Here is a 24778-nt window from a genome sequence, read left to right as displayed (position 1 = left end):
TCAACGACTTTTTTTTTCTTTTTTTTCACTGATTTTAGATTAGCATTTATGAGGCAAGGTCATTATAGTTAACTAAATAGATACTAAAACTTGGTGTGAAAAAACATTTCAATTTAGTTATTCAAGTAAAAATAAAAACTAGACCGAAACAATATTGTGAAGTTACAAACATATCTACAATAAATTAAAATATACAAGAAAATGTCTTTAGTTTCAATCTTCATAAATTTGGTCAAAATTGTTGACACAACAAGCATCAGGATGGATTGATGTATTTGTTTACTGAGTCTGGTGTGTCTACATGTCTGTAAGTTAATTGTCTTCACAGTGTTGTGTTTGTATTTTAATACTTATTCTGGACTTATTAAACCTCTCACATCACATCCAGGACAATTAAGTTCCTCATGTTTCGTGTGCGGCGTCCTGTTTTATTTTGGTAGTCACCCCTTGACTTCTTTCAGAGCCTCCATTTCCTGCCTTGTGTGTGTCTCTCCTGTGTGATTATCTGCTCCGCCCTAATGTATTGCACCTGTCACTGTCCTTCCTCCTTTTGAGGTTTTAGTCTCTTTGTTCTCTTCCCTCTGTGCCACTTTGTCCTTTTCCCCTGCAACAGCATCCTAGCAGTCTCTTCCTGTGAATTTTCTGGTGAGTCATGTTTTTTTTTTTGACTGTTTTCTGCGTTTTCTGACCATGCTTTAGCCCCTCGCAAAAAAACCCCAAACTAATACTGAAACAGATAAAAACTGAACTACAACTAAACATTTTGAAACAATAAACCAAAACTGACATTAGCAAACCCACACTAAACTGAGCTGAAAAAGAAAAATTTAAACTAATGAAAAATATAAAACTATGATAACCTTGGTACACGGCTCTCTCTAGGATTACAGCTGCTTTGACAGACTGTTAATGGTGGTTATATTACAAATGATCATACCACAGATGTTGTTACAGACTGTGGGCTGCAGGAGGTGATGGTGATCTTTAAAAAACAGCCAAAATCTCCAGGTGAGTCCAGTCTTTATGCACACACAAGCATCTGTTCACCTTTACCAAAATGTACTTCTGTGGGAAGTTCAGTTCATTTATAGTCACATGTTTTCTTATGATTAATTTTCACCTAGGTTCCTCAATAATCTTTAAGATCCACTGAACTTACTGAACATTATGCTCAGCTTTGTTGGGGAGAAAATGCATGACAAATGGCATGGCAAATCTATAAACTTGTAATTCAAAATGATAATACCCACACAATACTTAAGTTCATTAAAGAAACAACAATAACCTTCATTTTACCTCCCTGTTCATTGATTACAGTTTTGAATTTCATCATCAAAGCAATGTGCACATGTTTATCATCTCCTGGATCGTAGTTGTTCAGGGCTGAGAGAGAGAGTGAATAATTGATTATATTGTTGGATATTTCTCTTTGTGAATACACCTGTTAAGTCATTACTGTCCCATGTTGAAGGGCCTTTCATGTGCATGGCAGGGGATAACAGATTAAATCGGAAACAAGCCGTCAGTTCAAGCAGAGTGCAACTCTTCTCTTTCTAAAGGCTAAATAATCCATTTTATATGGCAAAAATGTGGGCTGGGGGTTCATAATAGAAGCTGCATGCAAATTAAATATTTATGAATGCCAAGATAAACTGAACCAATAGTGGTTGACATGTTTTGATTACTGAGAAATATGTTTGTCTGTGTACACTGCATTCAGTCTTTCATGAGGAGCTCAGAGATTATGAGTTATTTTCTTGGATGTGCATCAGAATGCAAGAGCATATTTGTAGCTCACAGTGAACATAACGAAAGATTAAGGAACTAAAAACAAGTGTATTTATTCAGATTGATTAAATAAGTCAAAATTGGGATTCAGTTGGAGAGCATTGAGAAAACAGACATTAATAGAAGTTCATTGGTGGGGTAATTGCTCATTAGTTTTAAATTCCAGGCAATTTGCTGCTTGTGTCGAACAGTGTGAAAAGGCTGTTTTTACACTGTGTTTGTCTTCTCCAATCAGACGTATGTTTGACACCCTGTGTCTCTTTGACATTTTGTGTCAAAGAAATCACGCTAAATGTTCAATTGTAGTTTAAATTAAGTCTTAAAAGAGAAATTGAATCACCTCTTAATTAATGGGCCTACATCACTCTAATAATGACATCCAAATTTCATAACAGAAATCATAAACTGGCTATCAAGTAAAATGAGTAATACCACTCCTTCTGTGTTTGCTCATCACCTCTGAGCTAGTGGACCAGAGCCTTCAAGTAACCATATTAGTGTACTTTGAGTGTTTGACTTTTACTAATCAAACAAGACACTGTCAGACATTCCCTCGTCCGTCAATTTTAATGCAATATGTCCAACTGCAATAGAAGCGGAGGTATTTTTCACAGGTACATTTGGCAGTGGTCAGTTGGTTGGTCTTTCTACCACTTTGATCAAGACTTAAATATCTAAAATAATTGGATTTATCGTAATAGAATTGATCAAAGACATTAATACCCAGAAGATAAAGCCTTCTAACTTTGTTAAGCCATTACTCTTCTTCTTGTGCCACCCTGAGGATAACCCTGACTCTTTGTGGGGTCAGCCCTATGTTCCCTCAGCACTTATGTTCCCTCCCCTTTAATACTTTTTTAAAAAAAAAAAATTAAGTACCTTCAAAACTAACATTTCTAAACCTCAGCTGCACATTGTGCTTAGTGCTATTGAATGTTGGCATGTTAACATGTTAAACTAAGATGGTGAACAACGTATTAGCATGTTAGCATTGTCAAAATAGAAGCACAGCCTCAAAGCCACCACTGGATCCATGGACTTTTGCACATGGTTTTGATCTGGCATCACTGTGCATCACAGCTGATGTGATTTTAACTGGATAGCACTAAATACAGGTATAAACAGCCACCAAGATGCATCTCCGATCCATTCATTCAACCCTCGGATGCACTTGACCACTATGCTTTGCAGTATAAATGCTAACACCATCCTGATGCATCTCGGAAAAGGACCACGTCATCAGGGGTTGGTGATTGTATTGGTGACAGTGCTCTAATGCGCTGTAACTTACCCAGTTTATTTCAAGCTGGACAAAGTGTTGTGTGACCATCCTTTGTTTTGCCCTATAGAGGAAGTAGTGTTCAATTCTGCTGACAGCGATAGCTCCAGTTGTACTGACACAACTACCAACGTGGGTTGCAAGCATGCTACAGAGCAGCTAGCTAAAGTGTGGCTGTATAGACTGCATATAAAGATAGACGACATAATAGTTCCCCCAAAGTGTAGCTGCAGTATAGGTCATAATGCCTGCCCTAAATTAGTGAATGGGTCATAGGTCAAACTAAAAAGTACACACCAAATATTTTTTTCCCAAAGATGGTTTCTGTCACTGAAGGTAATTCTCATCACCTTGATATTTGTGCAAGTGATTATTTTTATGATGAGTTCTGTTTTAATGAGTTCAATTAAATTCCACAAAAAGGGGTTTGTCTGCCATGATTGACAGCCGTGTGTGCTAATCCATGCACTCACATTCAGTGGGACTGCTCATGATTAGTCAGGCGGGTGTTTTGGCTGGTACTCCCCCACTGCGGATATCGGTACTGCACAGATTCTGGCCCGCCCCTATCCCGGATATGTTAGCCACACTTAAGCATAGCGGGGGTAAGCACGTCGTTCATCTTTATATTCAGTCTATGTGCGGCTTTAATGACTCAGCGCGCGGCAGTAATGACATCTGAACACAAGTGTTCAGCTGGGGATGATAGGCACAGGTATGATCGGCAATGTGTTCCAGCTGTCCACTTGCATTTGGATCTCACATGCTATTGTCAGGTCAAAACATGGTCTTGTGTGTCACATGATGAGGAATTTCAGGAAGGCTAAATGGTAAAGCTATGAAAAGCATGACAGTGCTAACTAATAAAGCTGTGTAAAAGGAGAGCAGCCTTTGAGGCAAATCATTCCCAGGGATTCAGTCTGTTGTCTGAGGCAGGGGATGTAAAATTATCAAGGTTGGCTGTTATCCATTTCCTCCTCAGTTGTATCATTTAACAAGACAACAGCTTCTCTGAGCACACAGCTTCCTGTCTAAACAGTGGCTCTGAGATGGAGCAAGAGATGGGAGAACGAGAGAGGGAGGAGGAGGAGGAGGAGGAGTTGGTGGCGAAGTGAAGTTCTCATTCTCCTTAGACGGTATATTTGTGGCCATAAAGCAAGGCTGTGGCAGATTAATGCCTATGTGAAAGTGTCTTCATTGGGTCCGAGTGCCCCTCAGTTAGAGGACAGGTTATAAAGAGTAAAGATGTAAGAAGGGAGGTGGGACCAAGTCTTTTCGTGACAGTAAAGGTACACAAGAGTGTCAGCAAAGCAGAACAACATAAATGCTGAGTTTTAAGAGATACGTCACTGAGAGTTGAGCACATTTGTCTATTCTACAAAATCAGTGGCTGGTAGCCTCTCAGTGTCGTACAGGTCACACTTATCTCCTGTCCAGCAGTGCCATATTTTTCTCATTATGCGCAGCTCTATAGAGAACTTGCACAAATGTGTTTCCTCCTGTAAGTAAGACTGATTCAGAAGTTGCTGGAGGGGCAGAATTTGAATGAGTGAGATAAGGCCACAGTGAAAAATGCAACACAATGGCCCTCAGTCGGGTCGGATAACAAATGCATCCTTTTTTATTTTTAGGCATACTGTGCAGGGAAGAGAGGAAAAGAGGGCCCTCGTAAAGAATAGTTCCCATTGGAGATATGAAATCCAATTTATTCATAGTTCTTCAGCTTGGAACTGTAAAAGATTGACAACAGAGTGATTTGCCACATCTGTTAATCTTCCTAAATGAGCAAGTAGTCAGATCTTTGCGACGGCCCCGCACTAAATAATTCACAATACTGCACTTCAGTTTTATTCCATTTTCATCTTCCTGTCTCCCTGTCAACTGTCAGGAGCCAAAATCATTGCCACTGTATCTTGAGGCACTGCGGTATATTTTTTCTCATGTACAGCCATGCTCATTAGGGGCAGCTTTTTGGGAATAGGTGATAACAACGAAGAGAAGCAAAGACGAAGGGATCTGACTTTTAGCCATTTAAGCCATGGTCCACATGGTGACATAAAAGTGATGCACTGTACTATAATAGATTTTCCAGTGTATGCATATGCTCATCCATTAAGACCCCATTCAGTCTCGCAGCCAATTAAAGTAATAATTGCTCTGAAACATCTAATTGTCCACCATAAATAGAGACATTTTACCTGCCCTGATAAGATCAGTGATGACCGCAGCAGCATCTGAGAAATTCCAGTGAAACGGTTCCTTCTGAACAATCACTGCTGTTTATCACACTACCATTTCCCGCCTCTTTTGATCTTTTTTTTTCCTTTTATTCTCTGATATAATGATTTTAATATTCCATTGACTGTGTCTTTGCTGGTCTGCTGAGCAGGAAGCAGACGTTTCCATCAGCAGAGCTGCGCCTGGCATTCATCATCAAAGGTCTGCCCAGGAAACAGACAGCTTTACACTCATCTGCATCTGCTTGGTATGCCAACTGGGTGAACATCCACATCATCCAACCCACACTGTTATTTCTGATTAGCATATAATGCATCAATTACTTCACTTTCACTAAACAGAAAAGCTACCGCAAGTTTCGTTTCCAAGGCAACTATGAGGAGTGCTGGTGGCAGGAGTAAATTAGTTTGGCAGTGGAAATTTGGATTGCGATGGCAAAAGCCAAATATTGGGAAACATCTGCTGTCCGTCACAGCTGATCCGAACATATGGAACATGATGGGGGAGTGAACTGAGGACTGAGCAGTTTACCTAAAAAAAATAGGTGGATACACATGCACAAACACTCACAGACTGGCTTTTCTCTACTCATGAAAGCAGTCCACTATGGCTATTCCCTAAATCCAGTGCTGGAGTGGAGCTATGTACATGTACAAAGTACTGTACTTAAGAACAATTTTGAAGTATTTCCATTTTTTGACGCTTTAAAGCCGATCTCTTCTCCACAACATCTCAGATAGAAAGACGGTACTTTTTATCGTTCCACGTTTATCTGAAAACTTGAGTTACTTTAAAGATTTTAATAAAAGAAAATATAACCAACTGATGAATTTAGATGTATTACTACAGATAAGGTTAACCAGCAGTGTATAAAGTATTTAAAATGAGCTCCTTCTTTACCAGCTGCAAGACTAAAGTGATGACAATATTAAAGCTGGAGAGGGTATTTATTTTTTAATAAAAATAGCCTTTTGTCTTATTTGCTGCAGCAGTCTTTATATCCACACAGAAGTACATAAAACAGGTGATCTGTGGAAAAAAAATGTTCTTCTGCCTCCTCATATTACTTATAATGGCCTACGACACCAAAAACAACCAATCAGAGCTGAGGAGTCTGTCATGCTGTTGTCCATTATGTCAATCGCTGATCATGAATTATGGTCAAATTGTCATATTAGGCAGTGCTGATCAAATATGAACCAACTTTTTGTTACATCATTTGCCTGTTTCTCACCTCAAATGTTTTCAGAAACATGTTTTAGTGTACTGTTTAGCTGTAAACGAGAAAGTTTGTGACCTCACCACCTTGTTAGAAACAGACAAGCTGAAAACTAAACACTGCCCACTGGATAGAGCAAAATAACAATTTTATTTTCATAAGTTACCAACTTTGGTATTACTACTTGTCTTAAAAGTCCAGTGTGCAGGATTTAGGGGCATCTATTGGAGAAAATGAAATATGATAATCTGCAATGTTCTCTTTAGTTTATAATCACCTGAAAATAAAAATCTTTGTTTTCTTTCTTTAGAATGAGCTTTTAATCCTCGTAGCAGGTCCTTTTCCACAGTGACCGCCATATAGGCCTAGTTTTACAGTAGCCAAAAATGGACAAAACAAACACTGACTTTAGAGAGGGCCTCGGCCGTGGTAGTTCTCTCACAAGTGCTCGGCTCATTGGAAAGGCTTCAGTTCTGCAACCTCACCACTAGGTGGCACTAAATCCTACATACCGGACCTTAAAAAAATAATCTGAGGACTTCTTCCATCTCTGGCCATATCCGGACTATACCTGTAACCATCGGGTATGGAAAACGTCCCCACTAAAGGTGGAAAACTCTGATGGGTTCTCACAAAAAACAAAAGACAGACACACACAGACGCACAGACACACAGACACAGACACACACACACACACACACACACACACACACACACACACACGATTGCATTAGGTATCATCACGACATTGCCATATTTAAAAGTGTCAGTTTTGGCATATTGCATAAACATAACGACATCCAACACATCCATCACACCTTCAATTATCTAACATTTGTCACATGCAGGTTGTTTTCACACTTTATTCCTTGCTGTCTTCAGACAGGAGCACACGGTATAAAACTACTGTTTACAATTGCTTGCCATATGGTGTGTCTGTTACAGGAATTCCTTATCTTTTTATCGTAATATTCGTGGTATGAGAATAACAATAATAAATACAATGCTTGAATTCCACAAACTTTCTCATTCATCATCAAGTGAACATCACAACTGTGGGTGTTACTTGTTTATTTTTTGTATGTGTAAAATTATTGATTCACAACTTTTGAACTGTGAATCTGTTCTATTTTTACATGAATGAATGCTACTATAAAATATCACTGCTTAATTTATCCTAGTAGTGAGTCCAGTTTATGGAAGCTTTTATCTTTGATCGAATAACAACAGCAACAGTCATTTACTTCAAATAAAAGAGACGAACTGGGTTGTTAGTAAAAGCACAATGGAAGAAACAAACAAAGAAAAAGCAACAAAAGACAAACTTAAACTGTATTACAATTAAGTGCTTCACAATGCATGGTACTATGATTAATTAATAATCTCTTAAAATAAATCAGTCTACAAACAACAGTTTATTGTGTCTCCATAAGTTTTTTCTGGATCAAAATGGGCACACTATCTCCTGTATTATTGCTTCAATCCATTTGTACAAGTGGACCTGCCTTGGAACAGCAGCATATAAATGGGCTTGCCAAGATGTGAATATATGTTACGCTGGCAGAAATCAGTTTAGCAGGCAAATGATAAGACATAACTTCTCATTGTGATTTGCTTTTCTTATGTGCTTCCTTTTGTATTTGATTCTCTGGGGTGTTCTGTCTCTGGGGTAACGTTTGAAATGCTGTGCATACAATTAATTCAAGCACCGGTAGTCTCACTCTATTCATGCCACCCCTGATATTTCTCTTTATCCTCTGAAGGATGTCCTTGTTTTGAATAAGAGCTGAATGATGGCCACACATCCGCTAGAAGACTGACCTTCTACAAGCTCTGCTGCATTTGACATGACAAATTAAAAAAAAATGAATCGCACAGTATTTGATCAAGCCCTGTATTAGTGATGTATAATGAGGGCTTGCTTTTCTATACGACTAAACCAAAGGATGGCAATTACGGATGGATGGATAAAGGTTCCAGAAGATGATTCTCGATGAAAGTGATGATCATACAGCACCTTGCATGGTAGCCTCTGCCATCAATGTGTGAATGAGTGTGTGAGTGGATGAATGCTGGCTTTTGTTGTACAGTGCTTTGAGTGGTCACTAAGACTAGAAAAGAGCTACATAAATGCACTGAATTTACTGAGCACATTTCTGTTTCTAAAGAATGAAGATCGTTTGATTCATATGACTTCTTAACCTTACTTCTAGTAGGATCATTTTCAGATTTCAGAATGACAGAGCCAGACAGGTGTAACAGAGTGCTGTCAAGTTAATGTGAAAGAAAGAATTAAAGTTAAAGGTTGTAGTAACTACTCAGAGCATCCCGGTTATTACCTCTTAAAGAATTGTCATTACAGCTTTATGACTGTTCAATTATTTATCATACTTCCTCTGCTTTAAATACTAGTTTTCATATTCATTTATTGAATTTATATGTATGTATCTAGTCTCTGATGTGTCTGCTTGTCTGTGAATGTATGTACCACTGGACACACCTAATTTCTGCTGTACAGTGATAAAAGGCATTAATTGATTGATTAATATCACTAGCATTAATCAAATTTGTCTGTGCCCCCTTGCCACAATTAAAGAAAAAAATAAAATTGTTACACTGAATTCAAAGTTGTTCCAACAGTTTTTGACAGTTTTGACTCCTTAGTGCATGTAACATAAAGTACCTTGTGCCCAATGTTTGCAAAACAAAGCAAATAGGGAAAGTTTTCAGGCCTTTGACAGTCAATTAGAAATGAGATGCTTGGACTTAAAACAGGTTTGTTTTTATGGGGGGACTGTGATGCGTTGAAATACAGTACTGTGCAAAAGTCTTTATGCCACTTTATGTTTTTGTTTTCATAAAGCTGTAATGAGGATATATCTATATCTATATCTATATCTATATCTATATCTATATCTATATCTATATCTATATCTATATCACAACATATACATAAAAAAACAACACACAAAGAATACAGAGAACATGTACAATACATTAAAACCCAGACAATGTCTTGAATGCAGCAAGGTGTAAATACACCAGAATATTAGTATTATAAATCTCATGTTGTCTGCACAAGAGAGCTTAAGACATGCTTAGTCTAAATACTAAATACTGGCAAATACAGCCCGTGTTGTCTTGAAAATAGCTTAAAATGTCAACAATATTATTGAATGTAATGTTTTGTCCTTTAGCCATCATCTTAGGGTCTGGTATCTATTTATCATTATACATCTGTGATTTCATAGAATTGGTGAAGCTTGTAATGCATCATCTTTGTTACAGAGCATCATTGGTATAACTGAAATTATAAGAACCTTAAGGGGCGGCCTGTATTATTACCTCACCTGGAAACCTTCATTTGTGCAGAAGTCATTTGATTGTGAGATATTTGTTATTTTATTTGTGACCCATATTGCTAAATACATTTGCCTTTAATCAAATCATCACAAACTAACAGTGCTGGTTGGTTTCTGAGCTCCAAATTTAGCTGCCATATGTTTAAGTGCAGCTCACTTGAGGGCTCCTTGAAGTTGACACATTGTGCAGAGAGTGAGAGGAAGAGGTGTCAACTGGGGCTCATCTCTACCCCAGGACTCTTTTGTGAGTTTATCCAGCCATGTTTTTTTATCAAAAGTGTCCTTCACACAACAAATTTTCAAATCTTAATTCCAGCTGCATTTTGTGCATATATCAGCAACAATTCAGTGCAACCAACCACATAAAAAGACAGCAGCTCATATGATTTATGAATAAAACAACTGAACCAGACAGCTCAGTCGATCGATATGGCATGACATATGAACTGCAAATCCACCGCTTGTTTTGTTGCATGATGCCTCAGCTGTGTGACTCACACTCGCTGTGCACACCTCCCACTTGAGCATCAATCTTGTATCTTAAGTCTCGTGTTTTCTCTCCACCACAGAACCATGAGACGTCTGAATTAAAGATGGGCCCAAGACACACCATCGCTCATCAGCCCCAAACAGCTCCGCCACCTGCAGAGATTCTCGAAGTCACTCTCTCTAACAAGAACGAGGACGAATACACAAGAAAGATGAGATCTGGTAATGTTGGCTGCTGACTTTGTGTTTTTAAATGTTTTTGGAAGTGCTCAGTTTCTTTTGTTTTGCATAACAGGACTTGGATTTGACAATTACACACGCAGTCTGGGGGAGAAGGTCAAAGTTGGAATAAGAATCAGGTCTTGTTCAGCATGAGGGTCAGCAGCTAGCTATTATAACCACCCGAGTGTGTATGAATGTGCAAACGTCTCAGGGGAAAACAATAACAAGGACTTGATTGTTATGGTAAAATCCTTATTATATAATAGCTCTTTTGATATCCCACGTAATTGCTATTCAAAACACACAAAACACCAGTTGTTCACCAGGTGCAAGTCATTAAGAGATAAAACATGGTACACTTTGAAACGCCAAAGAAGTGCAAGCAGACCTTGATTTCGGTTTTGTCTCCTTGTTTAGAAGCTCTCTGCAGCTTATTGATTAGCTGCTCTGCATGAAAGAGCGCTGAACATCATCTGAATCAAGGCCATTGGTGATCTTTTATTCAGAATTATAACTTTCGAAATCATTTTAATTTATACTAAAAACTATAATTTCTAAAAATGCATATTCTGAGTTAATTGAAATTAGTCTGTAAGGAAAAATCAATTCATGAATTGGACATTGTGTAAAATAAGAGAGCTGAAGAAATATGACAGTAAAAATATGCAGTTAAAGCCCATGATCTGCTGTATTTGTGGAGATAGGCAGCATTTATTCACCACATATCCAAATATAGGGTTTGGATGATAGGTAGGTAGGTAGGTAGGTAGATAGATAGATAGATAGATAGATAGATACTTTATTATTTCCTTACAGGAAATTACATTTGGTACGGCAGTTCATTCACAGCTAACCACACACAACCACACATATCATAAAGCACATCTGAAATTATTCGCAGGAAAAAATATAATAGCTTAAAAATAAATACTCACTTCTAAAAAATCTCTAATAATAATAAATACTATGTAGTGTATAAATGTCCGTGTTCATTGGTTCTTTGTTGCCTGTAGCTGTACACAGTTAAAACTCAGTGTTGGTTGTTTAACCAGTGTATGGCGACTTGAATCCTCCTGGCTCACCTTTGGTGGGGTGTACTTCCTGGAACTTCACATTGTTGTGCTGTCATAGTAGGTGTTTCAGACTGGAGGTTCGATGACGTGTTTTTCACAGTGGAAAGAGTCTTAGTACCACTATCTGAAACAACGGTTTTTATGTCATTTTTCCTCCTGACAAAACCAAAGTAATGGGAATACTTCCTGCCACTCCAGATAGGCCTAAGTGCTTCCATCTTCCGAACTAGCTCACTGCTTGGTCACGTGCATGCACAGTTGGGGTGTTGACAAAAATAATACTGTAACGAGTTATTTGGTTTTTCTGAAACTCAGATATTATTACTGATCTTAACGAGTTACTAGTGATGTGTTACTGCCCAAGTCTGGTGTAAAGAGTGGTGGTGGTGGTGAAGGGGTGTGGAGGAATGCTGTAGATCTTTATGGATGAGATGTGGAGTGGGAATTCTGAGCTTAATGGAGGGACACATGGGTGGTGAAAGTTGGAGGTGAATGGGCTGGAGGAGGAGGAGGAGGAGGAGGAGGAGGAGGAGGAGGAGGAGGATTTCACAGATCTAACACAGAACTGACAGTAGCAAAGAAAGGAACAGTTTTAAAATGTGACAGCGAGGAGATGATTGGCTCACGGAGGTTGTGGCAAAATCTGATTGGTTTGAGTGAAAAAGAGAATGCCCTCAGTGAGCTGATGGAGTTGGAAAAGGAAGAGACAGGATGTAAATAAACTTGAATGAGCATGAAGACAGTCTCCCTAATTGAACTTCTGCTAAGCTTCACTTGGATGTTGAATTAACATGATATCCCATGAAATACTGAATCTCTTGTTTTAATCTGTTACGACTTCACACAGATGATCAGATTAAGTTGACAGTTTTCACATATTGAGTGGATGCAAGTACTGGGCCGCTTGTGGTTGTTATATGTGTGTTTTTCCAGCTTAGTTACAGACGATCAGAGAACTGTTGAGAAAATCTGTGTGTTCCCCTGATTTCTGTTTAAAGCTGCTATAATCGGTCTGTATTTTTTTTAAATCATAACAGTGTATTAAACACATTGTAAAAAAGGTCAAACCTACACAAAATCATTACCTGAATCTTCAGCTCCCCTCAGCTTTATGGAGCTTTATGTTGAGTTTCGGTTTACTTTTTAGCTGTCCAGCGGTTTACTCTCAGTGCTCTTACAGTGTCCTTTTCAAATAAAAAGCAAAAAATATAATACAAATATAATATATAATAATATATAATAAAAATAAAACAAAAACTCTACCTACTCATTACCAAACAGCAGACTGGCACAGTTATTGCTGAAATACATGGGGTGTGATGTGTCACACAGCCAGGACAGAGCAGATTTTTACCTGCTGCACAGATGTATTTGTGGTGTGTGTTTGCATGCCAGCTTTCGCTGTGTGCGTAGTTATGCCAAGTGATAATTATGCAGGGTTTAAAAGCCTATAGGCTATATTAAATGGTATTGAATTAATTTACTGCATCATTTTAACAACAGGACGCCTTTTCTGATTGATTTATTTTATGTGAAATGTAAAACCAACCACAAAGGTTCTCTGCTGCATCACATCGCCTCTGGTACAATAAGGTATTGATTAAAAACATTTTAAAAGATTTTGTACCTGTTTTTTTTACACAGTTCTGTGTAGTTTTTACCTGTTACACCTGTTAAATAGAAATAAAGATGAACAGTGCAGCACGATCCCTGCAAAGGTGCAAGCTGCTTGCGTAGTCAGTGTAGCAGCTTCAGTTGATTGTAATGGACGACGTAAGGCATCCTGTCATGCTGCAGCAGATGTGCCACCACGACCACACCGCATGTATTTTGGCAGTTAGAGACTTACTGGTGAAGCATTCAGCAGCTAAAGAGACAGATAGTTCTCTCAAGAGTTGGTAGAGACCAAAACGGAGTGAAAAGGAGCGGCAGTTTGATGTAAAAGGCATTAGCTGGCGCAAATAAACAGCACTAAGACTGCAGTATGAGGAAAACAGAGAGCTTTCCATAGGATTAATCATCAGTGTGAAAAGAAGTTTGGCAAAGGCTTGAATCCAACGGAAGCTCACTTAAAGTTCATCATGCAATTCTGGTAAACTGATAGCTAACTGTTGAACCTCATAACCAAGTCATCAACTGACAACCTTGGTTTAAGAGTTGCACCAAACTGCCAACTAAAGTGCTGGTTTATTTGATGACACAAGATTTAACAGCCAAGTATCTTCCTCCAAAATTATACATTGCGCCTTTGAAATGTGAAAGCCCCAAACTATAATTGTAAGCTGTACTTATTAGTATGTTTACATTAACTATAGAAAAAAATGGCAATTTGTAAAGTGAGGCAGCTCTCACCAGTGTCACCACAGCTGCAGCAGCCACCTTTTTTTCTGCCAATTGAAGATCTGGTTAAGACCAAAAAAAGAGGGTCAATTTTGAACTTACATTTGTCAGTTGGCCAGAAAGGCGACTCCAAATGAATGATGGTGCTGCTTCATGTCTGCTGGAAGAGTAAATTAGTAATTGTTTTCTTATAAGTTTGCCATCTTGAAAGATGATAATGTTGAGTTCACTGCTTGTTTCTGCTGCCCCTGAACCCTGAACACCCCCTAAACAAACAGACAAAGTGTATTTGAGGTATACATGGAAAGGGTGGGGTTAATGTATAATACTACAGCCAGCCACCAGGGGGTGATGGGAATGTTTTGGGTTTGCTTTTGGGGAACTGTCATGTTGATCATGTTTATTGTACAGTCTGTGGTTTAAACTGGATGTTGGGGTGGAGGTTGGGCTTTTGAAATACTTTAAGTACAGGTGATAGGAGCAAATGACAACATGGCTGTCAGCTAAGCTTTGTGCCAACAAGCATGGTGGCAAAAGATTAGCACTGACTGCCTCATCACACTTACACCTTAATAATAGCAAAGGGTGAGTTGGATATATGTTTAAAGAAATTTAAGTGTAATGCTGAACTCAAGTTGACCGTCCAATCGCTCACAGGTTTAGCTTGATTTATGTTGATCAGCAGCCACTAGTGCACCACCTCCATGATGCTTTGCGGTATCCTGCTCACTGCTCTGTTGTGTAGGTATTTGAAAATAATAAAATAATGGAATAAGTGGTAAAAAGCTTTTGTAAGTGAAGCAGCAGTGTGTATCTGTGTGTGTGAGAATGTGTCACACCTGCAGCTAACCTGGCTCAGTGGAGCTGTGTATCCCTTGGAGAGGTGATTAAACAGAGCTGAGAGCTAGAGGTCTCTCTCTGTTGGAGTCCAGCAGAATACATATGTAACTGTTCTGCTTAATATCAACCACACGTCCCACATACTGACTCACAAGAATATTGTGTTTATTTCCGGCAGCACAGTGAAATTATAGGACATCTGCTTATGTTCTGAACACCTGAGGAATATCTCTAAGCTCATTATCCCTCCAAAATGAGAAGCAGATGATCACTTATGCTTATTTTTCATCCTGCTCAGACTGTGGCAGCTTCGTTCACTTGACTTTGCAGGTCATCTCTTGAGCATTTACGAGTGGTCGGGCTACTGCGCAGCTTAATTCCAGGGGCTTGTCTCACAAAGGCAAGCTCTGCTTAAATGAAGATTGCACATTGTGGCAGCTTCACAATTCACAAAAGTTTTTTGTGGATACAATTGCAATCCGACATATATGCTGCCATCAAGTAGAAACCATGAGCTTGTGGTTACCTCATTGGAAGCCATGTACACAACATGCTCGGCATTTGAGTGGTAATGTCAATAGAGGGTAACGGCATGATTCCACACAGTTTAGTTTTGTGTTTGTATCTGTGTTTAGTCAAGTCCCTGGGAAATGTGCTAGGCTTTGAAGCAAATTTTACATAGTGGCCAAAAGTGGAATAACATCATCTGTAACGGTCACGTGATACCATGTAACCCAATAAGACTTTTTGTCATTGACTTACATTGAAAAAAAAGATGTCTGTAAATCTGTGGATACATTTTTCTGAATGTCAAAACCTTCACGAAATGAAATTTGGAAAATCTAAAAGAGCGGCAAGATCAAATAATTTGACTGCCATTCAAACCGGAAGTCAGGTTGACTTGAATACATAGACTAAGCTATGTGTTAATTAAGCGTAACAATATAGCAAGCATGTAACATAATGCAAGAAATGCAAAAGCACATGAGGCCGTTGGAAGTGTCAACATTTTCCTCAAACATATTAGAAAATTACATAGAACAACTCTGTATAACCAAATGTAAAATATATTTAAGTAGCATTCACAGAAAAATGAACTTCCAAGGCCTGCCATTTTTGGAAAACATCGGTAAAAACGTCACAACATACATCACTTTCCAGTTATGAGGTTGTGAATGAATACCACAAAGGGGGGGGGCGTTCATATGGACCCTTCTAATAAACTTGTACACACGACCCAAATATGAAGGAAGCAATATAATATTTTTTATTCTGGCCCCCATTAAACTAAAAAAAAAAAATCTAAATTCTTGTTATCACTTCAGGATCGACACACGGTCTGTCTTCCTCTCACATTACTGACTTACTGCTGTGCTGTAGGTCACAGAGGTCATCTGACCAGGGCTTGTTTCATGTATCACACTCGAGACTTTAAGACCATCAAAGGGAATCTCTCTTTTGAGGTGGTAACTCCCAGACTTTGGAACTCGCTCCCACTGGACTATCGACACTTTAAAAAACAGCTCACCGTCTGCCTGTGTACACAGGCTTTTGTTCAAGTTCATGAGTTGTTCAAATGCCTGGTTTGTGGTTGTTTTAAATCTCATTGTCCTGCTACCTTTTTTCATTTTATACCTTATGGCTAAGAAGTCAGTGATATCTGTTAACAAAAGATGCTATTTAGATAATCTTTGGTCACCTACCTGGGGCTTATGTTGCAAAGAGGTGTTAACAGTGACAATGACAATCGGTGATGTCAGTCTGTTTTTCCATAAATTGCATGTAGGGGCATAGCAACAGATTTAGGGCAATGTGTATAAGCAGTCTCTGTGGTTCTCTGGCCTTCCTCTCTTGATCCATGTCTTGACAGTGTACATTGGTCCTCCAGCAGCATAATGGCTCATTTAAGCTCATTACAGACACAGATGGACCCTTTTCTCTTTGCATTCTTTTCATATGTTTGTGTGCACAATTCCTGAAAGGTTACAGATACGAATGAAACACAGCAATACCACTGTAGATCATTGGAGCAGTGTAGTGTGGTTCAAACGAGCTATGACTGAAGGAGACGAGAAAGACTCTTTAAAAATGGTAGAAAGGACTGAATTGAAAATATAGATAGAAGAATTCTCAGCCCACATGTGATGATCTATTTAATGGCCTCACAAAGCACTGCCGTCTACGATGTTGCCTCCATTCAAAGGTTAATTAGTCAGACCTCCACCGTATTTGCAACTATTTGCTGTATTTGTTTTCAGAAACGTTTGACAATGCCCTCATGTGCCATTTATTGGGTATATTTTTTGCCAACATCAGGGACACATGGAAGTATGAGGGGCAGTGACACTTGCAACGTTTGAAATGGATGCATCTACTTTCTTACCTAAAGGGAGAATAAATGAGCCTTCAGCATTCACTTGCTCGGCTCTGCATTTTCAGGCAAATAGTAGTGCAGGAACGGACTAAACCATTTTGTGCTTTTAAGGGTTGAGAGGGGCCTCTGAGAGCTTCCAGATTTATTATTCAAAGTTCAGTCACTCTAACAATTTATTCAACCAATTTTCACTTAGTTTCAGCACTAATTAAGTTAGAAATAAAAAGTTGCAATTACAACCAAAGTTTTCATTTCAGGCTTTTTAACGGCCCTCCCCCTTTTGGGACCCTGGGTAATCAGTCCCCCATATTCCCCCACTACAAAGCCCCTGACCCTCGATCACTCCATCAGTCTTTCCTCAGTTTGTTTTACTTGTGAGGTTTTTAGAGGCACAGTCTTATATAGAGAGATGTAATGTGTGTGTATTTTTTCCTGCACAAAACAGCTGTCAGATGGCTGCTCTTATAAGTAATTGAACTTCAGACTCGATGTAATCAGATTTGAAGCCGCAGTGAAATGGATTGCAATAAGACCTAAAGCTGTTTAAAAGTTTTATCTGTGGCTCTGCAATATAGTTTGTCAATTACGCTGAATGTTAAAACCCCTGATTAAGTGTGTTTGTATGTCTGTATTTTTAAGAGGCCCCAGAGTGAAGGAGACTAGAACATTAATTTCAATTACATTATGCTCATGCAAAATAGCTGGAAAATTACACTTAATGGCCGAAAAATGACCTATAAGTGTTGGAGCTATATAATTTAAGAATCAATGACAGGCAACACTTGTTTTGGGGTGTCATGGTCAGAATTCACCCCACAACTACAGCAAGGACAAATGCAGAGCACATTTATTTGGGGTGTTGTAAACAATCCCAGTATTCTATATTTTAACCACAACCCCAATCATATTCTGAAAATTAGACAGGCTACATAAATTTAGGCTCAGATGTAAATGGTTTTTATAGGCAGGTTGAGATGGCATTGCTCCATTCTGGCTGCTTGTTCATCTCACTGATATAATTTTACTGCACAGCTAAAAAAAGGAGACACTTTTCTTATAGAGTTAATGGAAAGAGATGCTGAACACCACTTATGTCCTCTGATCAAACGCTTCCTGCTCACCAGTGCCAGCTGAGGGATAATAGAGGTGTGTGCTAACAATATTCAGTGGCAGAGCTGTGAGCTAAATACGTCCCTTCAGAGAGATTCTTGTTAGCTTTTATCCTACAGATTTACACCTGGTGCTGAATATATACATATAATAAAAAGTCAGTTTTTGCACCTTGGTACGGTATGAAAATGGTATGAAAAACAACTTGCAGATGGTTGTTTGAGGTATTTAGGCAATCCAGTGCCTACACATCATGTAGATTATATTATTTTACATTATTATGTGTGGCAATACAACATCTCTATGCTTTTTCATTGCAGACCAAAACAAGCATACATTATCATAGTTTGTAAGTGTCCTTGGAATTCCAAGTGTCACATTTTTTCATTTACTTATTTCAGTTTGAAGTCTGAAAAAAAGACAAAAAAAAAAAAACAAAAACAAGTTTTGGCAGCAAGATTGTACTGAGCTTCATAAATCTGAGTCATAAATAAAAATGTCCAAGCTGGTCTTAGAAGCCAGTGACTGAGTCTATACTCTGGGAAAGGTTCCTCCCATGCAAGGCACAGGGTGAGTCTGAAATTAATCACAATTTTACAAACCTTAAAGTATCATGATTAACTGAGCCTAATGACTGGAGACACTGAGCTGAAGGCACCACAATCGAGTTAGAATAAGTCTGTGCCAGAGACAAAAAGCATGATGCCGTTGAAATGAAACTGAACCATTCTCTATTTTAAAACAGCTTATTTATCAGTGGTTTATAAATGGGAATATCAAATGTAGCATAAATTTAGGGTGGAAACCAACTCAGTCTGAGCTGTTTCTCACCCTAGAAAATAACATGAGCTTAAAACCGTGGGCAGTTTGTATGACAATGTTCAATTGTATTTGTGTACAGAAGTTAAGCATTTTTTAAAAACAGAATTAATAATTTAGGCTTTACAATACAGCTTAAAGGCCCAATCACACTAGAAATTGGTACAACAAAATGTGTCTCTGTGAAATGTGTGGAGCTGGAAGCTCTGTGATAGACTGTATAAAAAGTAATAAATGTAGCCACTGTGTTGTCATAGATTGGTTTGTGGAATACTGTTTTAAAGCCTCAAGTTTGGCATTTTGGCCGTCGTCATGTTGGTTTTTGGGGGCCAGAAGTGACCATATTTGGTCAAAAGGATGGAGCTGTGGAGGAGCTGTGGTGGATCTGACTCAGACTGTGGTGATGGCTCACAGACAGCCTACACTCAAAGCATCCATGCCCTTTATTATCTGTAACTTAATTATATCTATATATATATATATATATATATATATATAGATAGATAGATAGATAGATAGATAGATAGATAGATAGATATAGATATATATAAATCCACCCTTTACAGTTGTCATGAACAGAGAAATTAGCTATGTTGATGTCTATCAAGTGTTGTTGGGATGACGTCTTGTTTTTGTGGGTTGATGCAGAAGTTAACATCACCCTGGTTTCCTTTTTTTTTTTGTAAATAGGATTTTGGATTATTTCAGAAAAACATTTGACGTGTGACAAACAAAAACATATACTTATAGCAACATAATCACCACAAATGAACGCCATTTTTATTTTGAAGCCTAAATGCAAGTGCTAGAAGTAAAAAACTAACATTAGGCTATAAGCAAACTACAACATGGTGGTACGACATCAATGTCACCACATTCAACAAGGCCTCACTGTGATAATGTTCTCATTTAGCCTCTTATTAGCAATTGCCTTTTTTAAGACATGTAAAAGCTTCAACATTCACAAGTGGTGTATTTACTGACTGAAAATCTTTTAAGCTTGTGGTAACAACAGACCTTATTTCAGACATCTAACTAAAACCAGTCAAAACAAAAAAACCCTGCTGATTTCAAGTGAAGGGAACCAAAACTGTTCAGAAATGCCAAATGTTTCAGGCAAGGCTGTTCAAAAGAGGCTGGGACACACTCTTTGACCCCATGGGAGTTTGGGGTATGACACATGTTCTGTAATTCAATTGTTTTCTAAGAAAACTATTGCACATCTGTTTGTCCAGGAAGAGGGATCCTCCTTAGTCTCTCCTCCTGAGGGTACAACCATTAAATGGATGGTGTCCGCCAAGGCGTTCTTGGGGTGCGCTATTTTTCACCTCCTTTGGTGCGCCGGGCCTGAAAAACTTTACCTACACTCAAACTGATGGTGGCTGATATATAATCGAGTATTTGCATTGAAAACTATTTGTTTGTTGTCTTTTATTACAGGTTGTTTTTTGTTCTGTGATAGTACCCTAGCTATTGAGCCTTTCAGCATCTGCAGACTGGATTTCACTGCGCTGTCAACTGAGAACCTGACTTCTCTTTTGACCTTCTTGGTTTTAGGAATCATTCTGTCAGCACTCTGTGTGGACTGACTCTGTTTTTGAGACAGCCACATGTGGAACTGCAGTTTTTGTTGTTGGCTTCATTTTTCAGCCCCGGAGGGTTCCACTTGATGATATGGAGATGACTTTGCATGGCTGGTTGGCAAACTACTGAAGGTGGCAAGCTAACCCTGAATGTGCAAGCCAGCAGGGAATATGTTGTTAGTCTGTTACAATAGCTCTCTGAGTTAGAAAGCCTCCTAACTCTGTCCCTAACAGGACAATAATTTAATTCAAGAGCCATGTTGGTACCATAGACTGTCTCCTAAAACTCTGTAGGTTTCTCTTTTGTAGAGCTAGAGAGGTGATAGCAAAGCTTGCTGTTTTGGACTCTCTGTTCTTACCAAGGTCAGCACTGTGGGTTTACTGGTCACTGCAATGCCGCTAAAATTAAACAGAAATGTTGGTGTACCCAGGCCTTAAGTCTTCAGCACTATAACATGCACTATGGGTGTTCCTCTTAAGTACTCTGAAACTGCAGTAAATTGAAAGGGCAGGCAGTTTTATGTAGGTTTTTTGCCAGTCTCTAATGGCCAACAACAGCTCTCCATCTACCCACAAAGCTGCAGCTTCATGTATACCACAGGTAGAAAGTGGTGGGTGCTGCAGTTGCACTTTGGAAGCACTTCAAGTTGAGTCCCTGAAATTCAGAGACAATTACGTGGTGAAAAGTCACTTGAAAATGTTTTGAGAAATTTAGAAATTCAGATATGCCTGGGAAATGCTGAGGTCAGCTTTGCCCTTTACACTGTGGGAAATGCTTCCCAATAGCACCGGATCCAAAGTCAGCTTTAAATTAACTGCTAACAATATGTTTGCTCCCTATGCAAAGAATTCCCTCTGTAACACACACACAAAGTGAAGAGTTGGCAGGTGTGGATTTTAGATGTGCTGCAGAAAAAGTAAGGACAGCCTGAAAGTGGAGCACTAACAGACTGACTGGAACAGTAAACAGATGGAGCTAATGAGGAAAAAAAACCTTATAATTATTAATATAGTTCAATTTGTATATGCGTATAGCTCTGAAATAACATCAAGGGATGGCGGGATGAGGGTCAAAGAATGAAAGGATGAGGGCCGAAGGATGAAACGATGAGGGTCGAGGGAAGAGAATAGATCAGGTGTGCTCAAATACTATGAGGCAGAAATGTCCAAGCTGTTTTCTTTATTTCGAAACTAATTGTTAAAACTACATCAAGACTTAAACAGGAAGTTGTTCCAGTTCCAGTTTTTGCACAGATGATACGTTGTTATGTTCTGCCTCAGGAGAAATTTCTTTGGCAAATTTTTGGGTGTTTATACAGGATAGATGCAGGGTGGCACTACTTTTAAAATGGCTCCTAAAATAGCTACCACTGTGATGCAGTAGTTTCAGATGTATGTGAGAGTAGTGCTGTCTCAGTGGTCCTGGTGCAAAGCGCAGCATTGTGAGGTTGCAGACAGCAATTCTCCCTGTAACCCCATTGTGACTGGCAGACATGGGGACGCTGCCGCTCCCCGCTGGCTGTGCCGCAGATGATGAATGATGCCATGCTGAACTAGTTTAAGAGGAGCATCACACAATCGCTCATTTCAAAAGGCACTGCTTCACACGGCGGCCTGGGGAACGGCATGGAAAGTAATATCCATCAACAGCCAGCCAAGCAGTAGCGCTATCAGCAAACACAATTTAGAGCTCAGAAACATTATTGTTTTTCCCTCCCTCCTCTGTTTGACTCAGTGCAACGATGAACTGGCTGAGTGATGCTCATTTGATGAATATGATGCTGCTGTCATGATAGCATGAACTTGGCCATTATTGGGAGGAACTGAGTTTGGATGAAAAGACGTTCTGTAAAAACAGAAAAAGTCCTTTTTTCATCTGCATCATATTGGTGCAAGCTTTGAGAAGAATATTTCATCTGCCTCGAATTTTGGATGAGAGTTACAATATTACGGCAGGAGAAGCTCTGCACTTCATGAAACAAATGAAAGGATCATAAAAAAAACATTTTAAAGTAATTACACAGCAAACTACAAAACAAAACACCCAACTGCATAACAATGACTAGCATTATTACACAAATCATATTTTATTGAAACACCACTAGAATTTCATAAACTTGAGGTAAAAACTTTCTATTAGTGACTATATATGAGGAAGTAGACGGTAGATGGTAGATTTATTAGGCATTTTTTAAACAAAGTTTAAAAAAAGAAATAACATTTTTTTCTTGGTCCTGCTACATCTTTAGAGCTAAAGGGTTGATTAAAATCAGCAGCTACTACGAAGCTTCCATCCAGTTGCTGCTGGTGGCATCATTCAATTCCTGCAGTGCATTGTCTGAATTTGCATCAGAGTCTTGTGTCCAAATGGCTCCCAACAAGGTCCGTCTCGCTTGATCCGGGATGTTAGGGGTTGACCAGGTGTCTGTTAAGATGTGCACAGAGCCGTCTCTGATCTTCTGTTGCTGAGTGAGGCTCTTGGTCCGAGTCGGGTCAGCCTTGCCCTAATGTCTTCGTCCAGTGCTTTCGGTTTGGTTTCTCCCCTCTGGTCTGACTGGCCGCTCGGTGTATGTTACCGATGGGGAAGTACTGAGTATACGACTGGATAAATGAGACTTGGATTATACTGCGCGAGTTGTGTGTGAATTATAGACAACTGTTTTTATATAGATTTGCTGTTGTTAAACACAACACTCCTTTACTTCAGTTCATCTTTTTGGTGTTCTTTGTTCTCTATGGAGGCAAAAATTGATACCACTCTCATATCTGTATGGCCAAAGAAAAGCTATAACCGGAAGTCAGTTAGCTTAGCATAGTTTAGTACAAAAACTGTGAACAGAGGGAAACAACTAGGCTGCCTCTGACCAGAGGTAATAATATCTGTTACCCACTTAGAAATAGTCATAAAACATCCCATAAAACCACTTTTGGTATGAATTAAACAAGCAGTATGTAACGTGTTGTGTGGTATCAGTTTTCTTGTTTAACTCCAATATCTAACAAATCTTGATTATGCAGATTATATAAAATTATGTTCTTTAATAAAAAAAAAAAACTTGGAGAATGGTATGGATTTCAGTTTTAAGTTAGTGTACAGAGAAGTATCGTGACTGAAAATAATGTAAATGTAAAATAACTCAGCCATGCTTCATGTAGAGTGGGATCCAGCCTGGAATGAATGTGTAAGTGATAAAGATGTTGAACACTTCATATGTATTGGGATAATAAGACACTTCACTGTTCTATTTCACACTGAGATCCCCCATTAATGGGGTTCTCTAGGCTTCATTTATCTCCTTATCTCCACCGGAAATTTGCATCTATATGCTCAGTTTAATTGGGTTGAGCCCATTTTGCTATAAATCAGGACCATGTTCTCTCTTTTTCTTACTGACTTTTCTTCAGTATAATCATGATGTGATGGACAGCTGGGGGATATCCTCTGCTCTGATGATGAGAGGGAGAAACTCAGTTAGACCACTGGACAATTACTTGTGTCTTTCATGCTGATCCTCCATAGTTAGCCTCACGTGCATTTGTCCTCTTTTACAACCTGCTGAATGAACACAGCTTTCCTTCACTGTGTTATCTAATCTCAAATTATGGTCAAGGATGTCTACAACCTCCCTAAAGTTGTTTTGATGAAATTTGATGCTGAAAGACTCATTTGGTTGGCCTACAATCCTGCAAACTCCCATGTGTAAACAACAAAACCTTAACAATAAGGTCTGTCTGAGGTAAAGTGTGAGTGAGTGAATGCATGACTGGCATATAGTTAATTTAATGTTTGCGGTCGCTCATTCAGGTCAGTGCACTACAGTTATGCAGTAAAATGGGTAGTGACATTTTTATAAGGTTAAATGACCAAAGATGTTTATATGATATATGCATTGTTGTAAATGTGTTTATATATGTAGTAAAACAGTAGATAGGTCAACAGACTGGCTCAATAACAGTTATTAAAGCTACTGAAGAGAATATTCTGGAAGCTGGTTGAAACAGCATTAACTGAATATAGGTGTAATACATATAAAGCCTGACA

General features: G+C 38.8%; 1 long non-coding RNA gene across 1 annotated transcript; it reads left to right on the top strand.

Moving 5' to 3' along the window:
• The first annotated feature begins 537 nt into the window (after nucleotides 1–537).
• LOC148190189 (uncharacterized) lies at nucleotides 538–9118 on the top strand. Its single transcript, XR_015775321.1, has 3 exons — nucleotides 538–645; nucleotides 955–1008; nucleotides 8288–9118. It is a non-coding gene; the product is annotated as an uncharacterized LOC148190189 (long non-coding RNA).
• The last annotated feature ends 15660 nt before the right edge of the window (nucleotides 9119–24778 follow it).

Source organism: Plectropomus leopardus, chromosome 2 (assembly GCF_026936395.1).
Source record: "Plectropomus leopardus strain MGB_pleo_1.0 chromosome 2, ASM2693639v1, whole genome shotgun sequence".
Taxonomy (NCBI): Eukaryota; Metazoa; Chordata; class Actinopteri; order Perciformes; family Serranidae; genus Plectropomus; species Plectropomus leopardus.
This window is presented reverse-complemented; position numbering and strand designations above follow the sequence as displayed.